The sequence below is a fragment of the Lissotriton vulgaris genome, unplaced genomic scaffold (genome assembly GCF_964263255.1).
Source record: "Lissotriton vulgaris unplaced genomic scaffold, aLisVul1.2 SCAFFOLD_1851, whole genome shotgun sequence".
Taxonomy (NCBI): Eukaryota; Metazoa; Chordata; class Amphibia; order Caudata; family Salamandridae; genus Lissotriton; species Lissotriton vulgaris.
Window position 1 is genome coordinate 76,788 of NW_028240813.1, and position 14,601 is coordinate 91,388.

The 14,601-nt window shown below is 39.8% G+C and overlaps 12 non-coding genes across 12 annotated transcripts; all 12 read right to left on the minus strand.

Annotated features, from left to right (window-relative positions):
* Positions 1-706: 706 nt before the first annotated feature.
* TRNAV-CAC (transfer RNA valine (anticodon CAC)) lies at positions 707-779 on the minus strand. The gene has a single exon. It is a non-coding gene; the product is annotated as a tRNA-Val (tRNA).
* Positions 780-1,079: 300 nt separating this feature from the next.
* On the minus strand, positions 1,080-1,151 carry TRNAP-UGG (transfer RNA proline (anticodon UGG)). Its single transcript has one exon. It is a non-coding gene; the product is annotated as a tRNA-Pro (tRNA).
* A 2,125-nt stretch (positions 1,152-3,276) lies between these two features.
* TRNAV-CAC (transfer RNA valine (anticodon CAC)) lies at positions 3,277-3,349 on the minus strand. Its single transcript has one exon. It is a non-coding gene; the product is annotated as a tRNA-Val (tRNA).
* Positions 3,350-3,649: 300 nt separating this feature from the next.
* On the minus strand, positions 3,650-3,721 carry TRNAP-UGG (transfer RNA proline (anticodon UGG)). Its single transcript has one exon. It is a non-coding gene; the product is annotated as a tRNA-Pro (tRNA).
* Positions 3,722-5,884: 2,163 nt separating this feature from the next.
* Positions 5,885-5,957, minus strand: TRNAV-CAC (transfer RNA valine (anticodon CAC)). The gene has a single exon. It is a non-coding gene; the product is annotated as a tRNA-Val (tRNA).
* Positions 5,958-6,257: 300 nt separating this feature from the next.
* Positions 6,258-6,329, minus strand: TRNAP-UGG (transfer RNA proline (anticodon UGG)). The gene has a single exon. It is a non-coding gene; the product is annotated as a tRNA-Pro (tRNA).
* A 2,171-nt stretch (positions 6,330-8,500) lies between these two features.
* Positions 8,501-8,573, minus strand: TRNAV-CAC (transfer RNA valine (anticodon CAC)). The gene has a single exon. It is a non-coding gene; the product is annotated as a tRNA-Val (tRNA).
* Positions 8,574-8,873: 300 nt separating this feature from the next.
* TRNAP-UGG (transfer RNA proline (anticodon UGG)) lies at positions 8,874-8,945 on the minus strand. Its single transcript has one exon. It is a non-coding gene; the product is annotated as a tRNA-Pro (tRNA).
* A 2,159-nt stretch (positions 8,946-11,104) lies between these two features.
* Positions 11,105-11,177, minus strand: TRNAV-CAC (transfer RNA valine (anticodon CAC)). The gene has a single exon. It is a non-coding gene; the product is annotated as a tRNA-Val (tRNA).
* Positions 11,178-11,477: 300 nt separating this feature from the next.
* TRNAP-UGG (transfer RNA proline (anticodon UGG)) lies at positions 11,478-11,549 on the minus strand. The gene has a single exon. It is a non-coding gene; the product is annotated as a tRNA-Pro (tRNA).
* A 2,171-nt stretch (positions 11,550-13,720) lies between these two features.
* On the minus strand, positions 13,721-13,793 carry TRNAV-CAC (transfer RNA valine (anticodon CAC)). The gene has a single exon. It is a non-coding gene; the product is annotated as a tRNA-Val (tRNA).
* Positions 13,794-14,092: 299 nt separating this feature from the next.
* Positions 14,093-14,164, minus strand: TRNAP-UGG (transfer RNA proline (anticodon UGG)). Its single transcript has one exon. It is a non-coding gene; the product is annotated as a tRNA-Pro (tRNA).
* Positions 14,165-14,601: the final 437 nt, after the last annotated feature.

Below are 14,601 nucleotides of genomic sequence, written 5' to 3' on the forward strand. Positions count from 1 at the left end.
TTTTAATAAAAATCATTGGTCTCTTTGTTAACGCGCACTGTCAAACATGGGGCTTTCACACGTCAGGTAAACATGATAACCAATACACAACAGAAGCAGATGTAGATTGCTTATCAATGCCGGGATAGAACAGTTGTGAATTGAGTAGAAGAAGGGCCCCTGAATTGATACTTATTATATACAGCCTGTAGGATAATGAAAAATGCAGGCTAGGAAAGGAGATGCAAATATCAATGTATTAGAAAAATACATAAAGAGGAGTGATTTGCTTTTATTCATTCAAGGCTAGAAAAAATCAACATACTATTGCAAGCATTCATACACCACCAAATAGAAATAAACAATTCTGACATTAAACTTAAAGGTGACGATGCATTTGTATCATCACCTTGAGAAGGGTCACCGAGGAATTGAGCCCAGGGCTTCTGCACTTAAACACCAGAAACACTCCACTAAACTAAGATGCCTGTTGGTGCCAACAATTCCCAAAGTTAATGCGTGTTCTAGGTGAGCAATGAACAGAATGCAGGGCTCTTTTCAAAGCGAGGTCTGTGAATCAACAGATACATCCACATGCCAATTACTTTAGTGTTTTTAAGAGAATTCACTTTCTTGGAACGAGTCTGCATGAAACCATCTTCAGGGCCTGGACAATTTCATGGCAAAACGGCACCTCTCAACATTGCAGCCAAGACAATATAACAACTGTTTCTGCCCGGTTTCGAACCGGGGACCTTTCGCGTGTGAGGCGAACGTGATAACCACTACACTACAGAAACAGATGTCTACAGTTGATTCTTCTGTGATGAAACTTCTCAAAACAGGCTATTCCAAGGGCCTCTGGTTTTAGATTTCTTTCATGCAACCTTCCCAGACAGCCCTAGCCGAACGCTTGTATATGCCATGCAAGTTCAGCATTTTTGCAAAATGCTTAAAGAGAAATGTTTCCTATTTGCTCAGGCAGGGCAAGGTTAAAAGCATGAGACTCTAGCAAATATTCATCCACTACTGCAAAGAGAAAATTGATATTGGCTTTGAAATGCATACTGCAATACTACTTTAAAAAAGCACCAATGAAAGGGCTCGTCCGGGATTTGAACCCGGGACCTCTCGCACCCAAAGCGAGAATCATACCCCTAGACCAACGAGCCTTCGAAAGGCCCGCACCTCTGAAAAGCTAATACCAGCTCTAAGCACGCAATGAAGATCATGCTGGGGACTTTTTCATGCTTGGTCTGTGAATATACATGAAATTCAGTGTCAACTTACCCTTTCTCAAATGATATCACTATCATTTATAAGTGTCCCCTTTTATTTTGTCCCAGCATTGGACACGTCTTACAGAAAGTCAGCACTTATTTATCTATTTCTGCATTGGCTAGACCCTAAAGAGAAAGAATAAAAAGCTGTTCATAGCAACATAAGAAACACATGTTGCATTTTCTCTCAAATGCTTATTCCCTTTATGCAAATCGGAATGCCAAGGTGAATAACTGGGCCACAGATTCTGGCTAATTATCTTTCCCTTGAATGCAAGTAGCAATAAAAACGGCCTAATGCAGGACTAAAGCATTCCATGCAAGCCTCTAACATCATAACATAACTGAGCTGCTGGTAGCAAGCTAAGCAATACCTTCCCAAAATGAGAAGTACATGTGCTAATCCGCTCAATCAGCGCTCGATCAGGCTAAGATATAGAAAAGGTGGAAAGGGTCCAAATGGCTGTCCCTTCCTTTTTAGGGTGGGTCCTTCTGACTATCATAGGATTGCTTGTAAGAGTGGCCAGGGAGTGGCCAGGGTCAGAGAAAAAACTTTCAACCCTTCTTAGTGTTCTATCCAGAAGCAGGCATTTTCTGTGCCTTTAATTTCAGGCTTTTCCCAGCAGTCTCTGTTCTGCCTATGTAAATTAACAAAAGCAGTGCTTATTCATCACTTACTCTAATGTCCTTACTGTCCAGAAAGCTCTGCCTAAGTATGCTTTTTTTCTTTTTCAGTGAAATTCTAAATGTTTTTTCTGTCCAGTCTATGGCAGTAGAATGCTGCTTATGATGCCACATTTTGTTGAATCACCAAGGTACAACTACAGAGGAATATATGAGTCTGAACGACATGGAACTCTTAGCTAACACATCACAATGTGTGATGCTTGCCAACCAAGCACTAGATTCTGGAGCGCTGATGATCAGAACATTCTGCTCCTGAAGGAAAGGAAAGACAGCTTGATGGAAAATAAAGTCTCAGTTTATAGTAACGCTCTCTCTCTCCCAATATCTATCTATCTATCTATCTATCTATCTATCTATCTATCTATCTATCTATCTATCTATCTATCTATCTATCTATCTATCTATCTATCTATCTATCTATCTATCTATCTATCTATCTATCTATCTATCTATCTTTATATATGGATACCTGCGTACACATACATATAGATATGCCATGCATTCCTTTAGATTTGTTCCAACCTCTTACCATTTATTTGAGAATCCCTACTTTTCAAGTGACTGCAAATGAAGTCATTTCCGGCACTTTTTGGCCGGTGCAAGGTAACAAAAACACATGACAACTTTTAATAAAAATCATTGGTCTCTTTGTTAACGCGCACTGTCAAACATGGGGCTTTCACACGTCAGGTAAACATGATAACCAATACACAACAGAAGCAGATGTAGATTGCTTATCAATGCCGGGATAGAACAGTTGTGAATTGAGTAGAAGAAGGGCCCCTGAATTGATACTTATTATATACAGCCTGTAAGATAATGAAAAATGCAGGCTAGGAAAGGAGATGCAAATATCAATGTATTAGAAAAATACATAAAGAGGAGTGATTTGCTTTTATTCATTCAAGGCTAGAAAAAATCAACATACTATTGCAAGCATTCATACACCACCAAATAGAAATAAACAATTCTGACATTAAACGTAAAGGTGACGATGCATTTGTATCATCACCTTGAGAAGGGTCACCGAGGAATTGAGCCCAGGGCTTCTGCACTTAAACACCAGAAACACTCCACTAAACTAAGATGCCTGTTGGTGCCAACAATTCCCAAAGTTAATGCGTGTTCTAGGTGAGCAATGAACAGAATGCAGGGCTCTTTTCAAAGCGAGGTCTGTGAATCAACAGATACATCCACATGCCAATTACTTTAGTGTTTTTAAGAGAATTCACTTTCTTGGAACGAGTCTGCATGAAACCATCTTCAGGGCCTGGACAATTTCATGGCAAAACGGCACCTCTCAACATTGCAGCCAAGACAATATAACAACTGTTTCTGCCCGGTTTCGAACCGGGGACCTTTCGCGTGTGAGGCGAACGTGATAACCACTACACTACAGAAACAGATGTCTACAGTTGATTCTTCTGTGATGAAACTTCTCAAAACAGGCTATTCCAAGGGCCTCTGGTTTTAGATTTCTTTCATGAAACCTTCCCAGACAGCCCTAGCTGAACGCTTGTATATGCCATGCAAGTTCAGCATTTTTGCAAAATGCTTAAAGAGAAATGTTTCCTATTTGCTCAGGCAGGGCAAGGTTAAAAGCATGAGACTCTAGCAAATATTCATCCACTACTGCAAAGAGAAAATTGATATTGGCTTTGAAATGCATACTGCAATACTACTTTAAAAAAGCACCAATAAAAGGGCTCGTCCGGGATTTGAACCCGGGACCTCTCGCACCCAAAGCGAGAATCATACCCCTAGACCAACGAGCCTTCGAAAGGCCCGCACCTCTGAAAAGCTAATACCAGCTCTAAGCACGCAATGAAGATCATGCTGGGGACTTTTTCATGCTTGGTCTGTGAATATACATGAAATTCAGTGTCAACTTACCCTTTCTCAAATGATATCACTATCATTTATAAGTGTCCCCTTTTATTTTGTCCCAGCATTGGACACGTCTTACAGAAAGTCAGCACTTATTTATCTATTTTTGCATTGGCTAGACCCTAAAGAGAAAGGATAAAAAGCTGTTCATAGCAACATAAGAAACACATGTTGCATTTTCTCTCAAATGCTTATTCCCTTTGTGCAAATCGGAATGCCAAGATGAATAACTGGGCCACAGATTCTGGCTAATTATCTTTCCCTTGAATGCAAGTAGCAATAAAAACGGCCTAATGCAGGACTAAAGCATTCCTTGCAAGCCTCTAACATCATAACATAACTGAGCTGCTGGTAGCAAGCTAAGCAATACCTTCCCAAAATGAGAAGTACATGTGCTAATCCGCTCAATCAGCGCTCGATCAGGCTCGATCAGGCGAGATATAGAAAAGGTGGAAAGGGTCCAAATGGCTGTCCCTTCCTTTTTAGTGTGGGTCCTTCTGACTATCATAGGATTGCTTGTAAGAGTGGCCAGGGTCAGAGAAAAAACTTTCAACCCTTCTTAGTGTTCTATCCAGAAGCAGGCATTTTCTGGGCCTTTAATTTCAGGCTTTTCCCAGCAGTCTCTGTTCTGCCTATGTAAATTAACAAAAGCAGTGCTTATTCATCACTTACTCTAATGTCCTTACTGTCCAGAAAGCTCTGCCTAAGTATGCTTTTTTTCTTTTTCAGTGAAATTCTAAATGTTTTTTCCGCCCAGTCTATGGCAGTAGAATGCTGCTTATGATGCCACATTTTGTTGAATCACCAAGGTACAACTACAGAGGAATATATGAGTCTGAACGACATGGAACTCTTAGCTAACACATCACAATGTGTGATGCTTGCCAACCAAGCACTAGATTCTGGAGCGCTGATGATCAGAACATTCTGTTCCTGAAGGAAAGGAAAGACAGCTTGATGGAAAATAAAGTCTCAGTTTATAGTAACGCTCTCTCTCTCCCAATATCTATCTATCTATCTATCTATCTATCTATCTATCTATCTATCTATCTATCTATCTATCTATCTATCTATCTATCTATCTATCTATCTATCTATCTATCTATCTATCTATCTATCTATCTATCTATCTATCTATCTATCTATCTATCTATCTATCTATCTATCTATCTATCTTTATATATGGATACCTGCGTACACATACATATAGATATGCCATGCATTCCTTTAGATTTGTTCCAACCTCTTACCATTTATTTGAGAATCCCTACTTTTCAAGTGACTGCAAATGAAGTCATTTCCGGCACTTTTTGGCCGGTGCAAGGTAACAAAAACACATGACAACTTTTAATAAAAATCATTGGTCTCTTTGTTAACGCGCACTGTCAAACATGGGGCTTTCACACGTCAGGTAAACATGATAACCAATACACAACAGAAGCAGATGTAGATTGCTTATCAATGCCGGGATAGAACAGTTGTGAATTGAGTAGAAGAAGGGCCCCTGAATTGATACTTATTATATACAGCCTGTAAGATAATGAAAAATGCAGGCTAGGAAAGGAGATGCAAATATCAATGTATTAGAAAAATACATAAAGAGGAGTGATTTGCTTTTATTCATTCAAGGCTAGAAAAAATCAACATACTATTGCAAGCATTCATACACCACCAAATAGAAATAAACAATTCTGACATTAAACGTAAAGGTGACGATGCATTTGTATCATCACCTTGAGAAGGGTCACCGAGGAATTGAGCCCAGGGCTTCTGCACTTAAACACCAGAAACACTCCACTAAACTAAGATGCCTGTTGGTGCCAACAATTCCCAAAGTTAATGCGTGTTCTAGGTGAGCAATGAACAGAATGCAGGGCTCTTTTCAAAGCGAGGTCTGTGAATCAACAGATACATCCACATGCCAATTACTTTAGTGTTTTTAAGAGAATTCACTTTCTTGGAACGAGTCTGCATGAAACCATCTTCAGGGCCTGGACAATTTCATGGCAAAACGGCACCTCTCAACATTGCAGCCAAGACAATATAACAACTGTTTCTGCCCGGTTTCGAACCGGGGACCTTTCGCGTGTGAGGCGAACGTGATAACCACTACACTACAGAAACAGATGTCTACAGTTGATTCTTCTGTGATGAAACTTCTCAAAACAGGCTATTCCAAGGGCCTCTGGTTTTAGATTTCTTTCATGAAACCTTCCCAGACAGCCCTAGCTGAACGCTTGTATATGCCATGCAAGTTCAGCATTTTTGCAAAATGCTTAAAGAGAAATGTTTCCTATTTGCTCAGGCAGGGCAAGGTTAAAAGCATGAGACTCTAGCAAATATTCATCCACTACTGCAAAGAGAAAATTGATATTGGCTTTGAAATGCATACTGCAATACTACTTTAAAAAAGCACCAATAAAAGGGCTCGTCCGGGATTTGAACCCGGGACCTCTCGCACCCAAAGCGAGAATCATACCCCTAGACCAACGAGCCTTCGAAAGGCCCGCACCTCTGAAAAGCTAATACCAGCTCTAAGCACGCAATGAAGATCATGCTGGGGACTTTTTCATGCTTGGTCTGTGAATATACATGAAATTCAGTGTCAACTTACCCTTTCTCAAATGATATCACTATCATTTATAAGTGTCCCCTTTTATTTTGTCCCAGCATTGGACACGTCTTACAGAAAGTCAGCACTTATTTATCTATTTTTGCATTGGCTAGACCCTAAAGAGAAAGGATAAAAAGCTGTTCATAGCAACATAAGAAACACATGTTGCATTTTCTCTCAAATGCTTATTCCCTTTGTGCAAATCGGAATGCCAAGATGAATAACTGGGCCACAGATTCTGGCTAATTATCTTTCCCTTGAATGCAAGTAGCAATAAAAACGGCCTAATGCAGGACTAAAGCATTCCTTGCAAGCCTCTAACATCATAACATAACTGAGCTGCTGGTAGCAAGCTAAGCAATACCTTCCCAAAATGAGAAGTACATGTGCTAATCCGCTCAATCAGCGCTCGATCAGGCTCGATCAGGCGAGATATAGAAAAGGTGGAAAGGGTCCAAATGGCTGTCCCTTCCTTTTTAGTGTGGGTCCTTCTGACTATCATAGGATTGCTTGTAAGAGTGGCCAGGGTCAGAGAAAAAACTTTCAACCCTTCTTAGTGTTCTATCCAGAAGCAGGCATTTTCTGGGCCTTTAATTTCAGGCTTTTCCCAGCAGTCTCTGTTCTGCCTATGTAAATTAACAAAAGCAGTGCTTATTCATCACTTACTCTAATGTCCTTACTGTCCAGAAAGCTCTGCCTAAGTATGCTTTTTTTCTTTTTCAGTGAAATTCTAAATGTTTTTTCCGCCCAGTCTATGGCAGTAGAATGCTGCTTATGATGCCACATTTTGTTGAATCACCAAGGTACAACTACAGAGGAATATATGAGTCTGAACGACATGGAACTCTTAGCTAACACATCACAATGTGTGATGCTTGCCAACCAAGCACTAGATTCTGGAGCGCTGATGATCAGAACATTCTGTTCCTGAAGGAAAGGAAAGACAGCTTGATGGAAAATAAAGTCTCAGTTTATAGTAACGCTCTCTCTCTCCCAATATCTATCTATCTATCTATCTATCTATCTATCTATCTATCTATCTATCTATCTATCTATCTATCTATCTATCTATCTATCTATCTATCTATCTATCTATCTATCTATCTATCTATCTATCTATCTATCTATCTATCTATCTATCTATCTATCTATCTATCTATCTATCTATCTATCTATCTTTATATATGGATACCTGCGTACACATACATATAGATATGCCATGCATTCCTTTAGATTTGTTCCAACCTCTTACCATTTATTTGAGAATCCCTACTTTTCAAGTGACTGCAAATGAAGTCATTTCCGGCACTTTTTGGCCGGTGCAAGGTAACAAAAACACATGACAACTTTTAATAAAAATCATTGGTCTCTTTGTTAACGCGCACTGTCAAACATGGGGCTTTCACACGTCAGGTAAACATGATAACCAATACACAACAGAAGCAGATGTAGATTGCTTATCAATGCCGGGATAGAACAGTTGTGAATTGAGTAGAAGAAGGGCCCCTGAATTGATACTTATTATATACAGCCTGTAAGATAATGAAAAATGCAGGCTAGGAAAGGAGATGCAAATATCAATGTATTAGAAAAATACATAAAGAGGAGTGATTTGCTTTTATTCATTCAAGGCTAGAAAAAATCAACATACTATTGCAAGCATTCATACACCACCAAATAGAAATAAACAATTCTGACATTAAACGTAAAGGTGACGATGCATTTGTATCATCACCTTGAGAAGGGTCACCGAGGAATTGAGCCCAGGGCTTCTGCACTTAAACACCAGAAACACTCCACTAAACTAAGATGCCTGTTGGTGCCAACAATTCCCAAAGTTAATGCGTGTTCTAGGTGAGCAATGAACAGAATGCAGGGCTCTTTTCAAAGCGAGGTCTGTGAATCAACAGATACATCCACATGCCAATTACTTTAGTGTTTTTAAGAGAATTCACTTTCTTGGAACGAGTCTGCATGAAACCATCTTCAGGGCCTGGACAATTTCATGGCAAAACGGCACCTCTCAACATTGCAGCCAAGACAATATAACAACTGTTTCTGCCCGGTTTCGAACCGGGGACCTTTCGCGTGTGAGGCGAACGTGATAACCACTACACTACAGAAACAGATGTCTACAGTTGATTCTTCTGTGATGAAACTTCTCAAAACAGGCTATTCCAAGGGCCTCTGGTTTTAGATTTCTTTCATGAAACCTTCCCAGACAGCCCTAGCTGAACGCTTGTATATGCCATGCAAGTTCAGCATTTTTGCAAAATGCTTAAAGAGAAATGTTTCCTATTTGCTCAGGCAGGGCAAGGTTAAAAGCATGAGACTCTAGCAAATATTCATCCACTACTGCAAAGAGAAAATTGATATTGGCTTTGAAATGCATACTGCAATACTACTTTAAAAAAGCACCAATAAAAGGGCTCGTCCGGGATTTGAACCCGGGACCTCTCGCACCCAAAGCGAGAATCATACCCCTAGACCAACGAGCCTTCGAAAGGCCCGCACCTCTGAAAAGCTAATACCAGCTCTAAGCACGCAATGAAGATCATGCTGGGGACTTTTTCATGCTTGGTCTGTGAATATACATGAAATTCAGTGTCAACTTACCCTTTCTCAAATGATATCACTATCATTTATAAGTGTCCCCTTTTATTTTGTCCCAGCATTGGACACGTCTTACAGAAAGTCAGCACTTATTTATCTATTTTTGCATTGGCTAGACCCTAAAGAGAAAGGATAAAAAGCTGTTCATAGCAACATAAGAAACACATGTTGCATTTTCTCTCAAATGCTTATTCCCTTTGTGCAAATCGGAATGCCAAGATGAATAACTGGGCCACAGATTCTGGCTAATTATCTTTCCCTTGAATGCAAGTAGCAATAAAAACGGCCTAATGCAGGACTAAAGCATTCCTTGCAAGCCTCTAACATCATAACATAACTGAGCTGCTGGTAGCAAGCTAAGCAATACCTTCCCAAAATGAGAAGTACATGTGCTAATCCGCTCAATCAGCGCTCGATCAGGCTCGATCAGGCGAGATATAGAAAAGGTGGAAAGGGTCCAAATGGCTGTCCCTTCCTTTTTAGTGTGGGTCCTTCTGACTATCATAGGATTGCTTGTAAGAGTGGCCAGGGTCAGAGAAAAAACTTTCAACCCTTCTTAGTGTTCTATCCAGAAGCAGGCATTTTCTGGGCCTTTAATTTCAGGCTTTTCCCAGCAGTCTCTGTTCTGCCTATGTAAATTAACAAAAGCAGTGCTTATTCATCACTTACTCTAATGTCCTTACTGTCCAGAAAGCTCTGCCTAAGTATGCTTTTTTTCTTTTTCAGTGAAATTCTAAATGTTTTTTCCGCCCAGTCTATGGCAGTAGAATGCTGCTTATGATGCCACATTTTGTTGAATCACCAAGGTACAACTACAGAGGAATATATGAGTCTGAACGACATGGAACTCTTAGCTAACACATCACAATGTGTGATGCTTGCCAACCAAGCACTAGATTCTGGAGCGCTGATGATCAGAACATTCTGTTCCTGAAGGAAAGGAAAGACAGCTTGATGGAAAATAAAGTCTCAGTTTATAGTAACGCTCTCTCTCTCCCAATATCTATCTATCTATCTATCTATCTATCTATCTATCTATCTATCTATCTATCTATCTATCTATCTATCTATCTATCTATCTATCTATCTATCTATCTATCTATCTATCTATCTATCTATCTATCTATCTATCTATCTATCTATCTATCTATCTATCTATCTATCTATCTTTATATATGGATACCTGCGTACACATACATATAGATATGCCATGCATTCCTTTAGATTTGTTCCAACCTCTTACCATTTATTTGAGAATCCCTACTTTTCAAGTGACTGCAAATGAAGTCATTTCCGGCACTTTTTGGCCGGTGCAAGGTAACAAAAACACATGACAACTTTTAATAAAAATCATTGGTCTCTTTGTTAACGCGCACTGTCAAACATGGGGCTTTCACACGTCAGGTAAACATGATAACCAATACACAACAGAAGCAGATGTAGATTGCTTATCAATGCCGGGATAGAACAGTTGTGAATTGAGTAGAAGAAGGGCCCCTGAATTGATACTTATTATATACAGCCTGTAAGATAATGAAAAATGCAGGCTAGGAAAGGAGATGCAAATATCAATGTATTAGAAAAATACATAAAGAGGAGTGATTTGCTTTTATTCATTCAAGGCTAGAAAAAATCAACATACTATTGCAAGCATTCATACACCACCAAATAGAAATAAACAATTCTGACATTAAACGTAAAGGTGACGATGCATTTGTATCATCACCTTGAGAAGGGTCACCGAGGAATTGAGCCCAGGGCTTCTGCACTTAAACACCAGAAACACTCCACTAAACTAAGATGCCTGTTGGTGCCAACAATTCCCAAAGTTAATGCGTGTTCTAGGTGAGCAATGAACAGAATGCAGGGCTCTTTTCAAAGCGAGGTCTGTGAATCAACAGATACATCCACATGCCAATTACTTTAGTGTTTTTAAGAGAATTCACTTTCTTGGAACGAGTCTGCATGAAACCATCTTCAGGGCCTGGACAATTTCATGGCAAAACGGCACCTCTCAACATTGCAGCCAAGACAATATAACAACTGTTTCTGCCCGGTTTCGAACCGGGGACCTTTCGCGTGTGAGGCGAACGTGATAACCACTACACTACAGAAACAGATGTCTACAGTTGATTCTTCTGTGATGAAACTTCTCAAAACAGGCTATTCCAAGGGCCTCTGGTTTTAGATTTCTTTCATGAAACCTTCCCAGACAGCCCTAGCTGAACGCTTGTATATGCCATGCAAGTTCAGCATTTTTGCAAAATGCTTAAAGAGAAATGTTTCCTATTTGCTCAGGCAGGGCAAGGTTAAAAGCATGAGACTCTAGCAAATATTCATCCACTACTGCAAAGAGAAAATTGATATTGGCTTTGAAATGCATACTGCAATACTACTTTAAAAAAGCACCAATAAAAGGGCTCGTCCGGGATTTGAACCCGGGACCTCTCGCACCCAAAGCGAGAATCATACCCCTAGACCAACGAGCCTTCGAAAGGCCCGCACCTCTGAAAAGCTAATACCAGCTCTAAGCACGCAATGAAGATCATGCTGGGGACTTTTTCATGCTTGGTCTGTGAATATACATGAAATTCAGTGTCAACTTACCCTTTCTCAAATGATATCACTATCATTTATAAGTGTCCCCTTTTATTTTGTCCCAGCATTGGACACGTCTTACAGAAAGTCAGCACTTATTTATCTATTTTTGCATTGGCTAGACCCTAAAGAGAAAGGATAAAAAGCTGTTCATAGCAACATAAGAAACACATGTTGCATTTTCTCTCAAATGCTTATTCCCTTTGTGCAAATCGGAATGCCAAGATGAATAACTGGGCCACAGATTCTGGCTAATTATCTTTCCCTTGAATGCAAGTAGCAATAAAAACGGCCTAATGCAGGACTAAAGCATTCCTTGCAAGCCTCTAACATCATAACATAACTGAGCTGCTGGTAGCAAGCTAAGCAATACCTTCCCAACATGAGAAGTACATGTGCTAATCCGCTCAATCAGCGCTCGATCAGGCTCGATCAGGCGAGATATAGAAAAGGTGGAAAGGGTCCAAATGGCTGTCCCTTCCTTTTTAGTGTGGGTCCTTCTGACTATCATAGGATTGCTTGTAAGAGTGGCCAGGGTCAGAGAAAAAACTTTCAACCCTTCTTAGTGTTCTATCCAGAAGCAGGCATTTTCTGGGCCTTTAATTTCAGGCTTTTCCCAGCAGTCTCTGTTCTGCCTATGTAAATTAACAAAAGCAGTGCTTATTCATCACTTACTCTAATGTCCTTACTGTCCAGAAAGCTCTGCCTAAGTATGCTTTTTTTCTTTTTCAGTGAAATTCTAAATGTTTTTTCCGCCCAGTCTATGGCAGTAGAATGCTGCTTATGATGCCACATTTTGTTGAATCACCAAGGTACAACTACAGAGGAATATATGAGTCTGAACGACATGGAACTCTTAGCTAACACATCACAATGTGTGATGCTTGCCAACCAAGCACTAGATTCTGGGGCGCTGATGATCAGAACATTCTGCTCCTGAAGGAAAGGAAAGACAGCTTGATGGAAAATAAAGTCTCAGTTTATAGTAACGCTCTCTCTCTCCCAATATCTATCTATCTATCTATCTATCTATCTATCTATCTATCTATCTATCTATCTATCTATCTATCTATCTATCTATCTATCTATCTATCTATCTATCTATCTATCTATCTATCTATCTATCTATCTATCTATCTATCTATCTATCTATCTATCTATCTATCTATCTATCTATCTATCTATCTTTATATATGGATACCTGCGTACACATACATATAGATATGCCATGCATTCCTTTAGATTTGTTCCAACCTCTTACCATTTATTTGAGAATCCCTACTTTTCAAGTGACTGCAAATGAAGTCATTTCCGGCACTTTTTGGCCGGTGCAAGGTAACAAAAACACATGACAACTTTTAATAAAAATCATTGGTCTCTTTGTTAACGCGCACTGTCAAACATGGGGCTTTCACACGTCAGGTAAACATGATAACCAATACACAACAGAAGCAGATGTAGATTGCTTATCAATGCCGGGATAGAACAGTTGTGAATTGAGTAGAAGAAGGGCCCCTGAATTGATACTTATTATATACAGCCTGTAGGATAATGAAAAATGCAGGCTAGGAAAGGAGATGCAAATATCAATGTATTAGAAAAATACATAAAGAGGAGTGATTTGCTTTTATTCATTCAAGGCTAGAAAAAATCAACATACTATTGCAAGCATTCATACACCACCAAATAGAAATAAACAATTCTGACATTAAACTTAAAGGTGACGATGCATTTGTATCATCACCTTGAGAAGGGTCACCGAGGAATTGAGCCCAGGGCTTCTGCACTTAAACACCAGAAACACTCCACTAAACTAAGATGCCTGTTGGTGCCAACAATTCCCAAAGTTAATGCGTGTTCTAGGTGAGCAATGAACAGAATGCAGGGCTCTTTTCAAAGCGAGGTCTGTGAATCAACAGATACATCCACATGCCAATTACTTTAGTGTTTTTAAGAGAATTCACTTTCTTGGAACGAGTCTGCATGAAACCATCTTCAGGGCCTGGACAATTTCATGGCAAAACGGCACCTCTCAACATTGCAGCCAAGACAATATAACAACTGTTTCTGCCCGGTTTCGAACCGGGGACCTTTCGCGTGTGAGGCGAACGTGATAACCACTACACTACAGAAACAGATGTCTACAGTTGATTCTTCTGTGATGAAACTTCTCAAAACAGGCTATTCCAAGGGCCTCTGGTTTTAGATTTCTTTCATGCAACCTTCCCAGACAGCCCTAGCCGAACGCTTGTATATGCCATGCAAGTTCAGCATTTTTGCAAAATGCTTAAAGAGAAATGTTTCCTATTTGCTCAGGCAGGGCAAGGTTAAAAGCATGAGACTCTAGCAAATATTCATCCACTACTGCAAAGAAAAATTGATATTGGCTTTGAAATGCATACTGCAATACTACTTTAAAAAAGCACCAATGAAAGGGCTCGTCCGGGATTTGAACCCGGGACCTCTCGCACCCAAAGCGAGAATCATACCCCTAGACCAACGAGCCTTCGAAAGGCCCGCACCTCTGAAAAGCTAATACCAGCTCTAAGCACGCAATGAAGATCATGCTGGGGACTTTTTCATGCTTGGTCTGTGAATATACATGAAATTCAGTGTCAACTTACCCTTTCTCAAATGATATCACTATCATTTATAAGTGTCCCCTTTTATTTTGTCCCAGCATTGGACACGTCTTACAGAAAGTCAGCACTTATTTATCTATTTCTGCATTGGCTAGACCCTAAAGAGAAAGAATAAAAAGCTGTTCATAGCAACATAAGAAACACATGTTGCATTTTCTCTCAAATGCTTATTCCCTTTATGCAAATCGGAATGCCAAGGTGAATAACTGGGCCACAGATTCTGGCTAATTATCTTTCCCTTGAATGCAAGTAGCAATAAAAACGGCCTAATGCAGGACTAAAGCATTCCATGCAAGCCTCT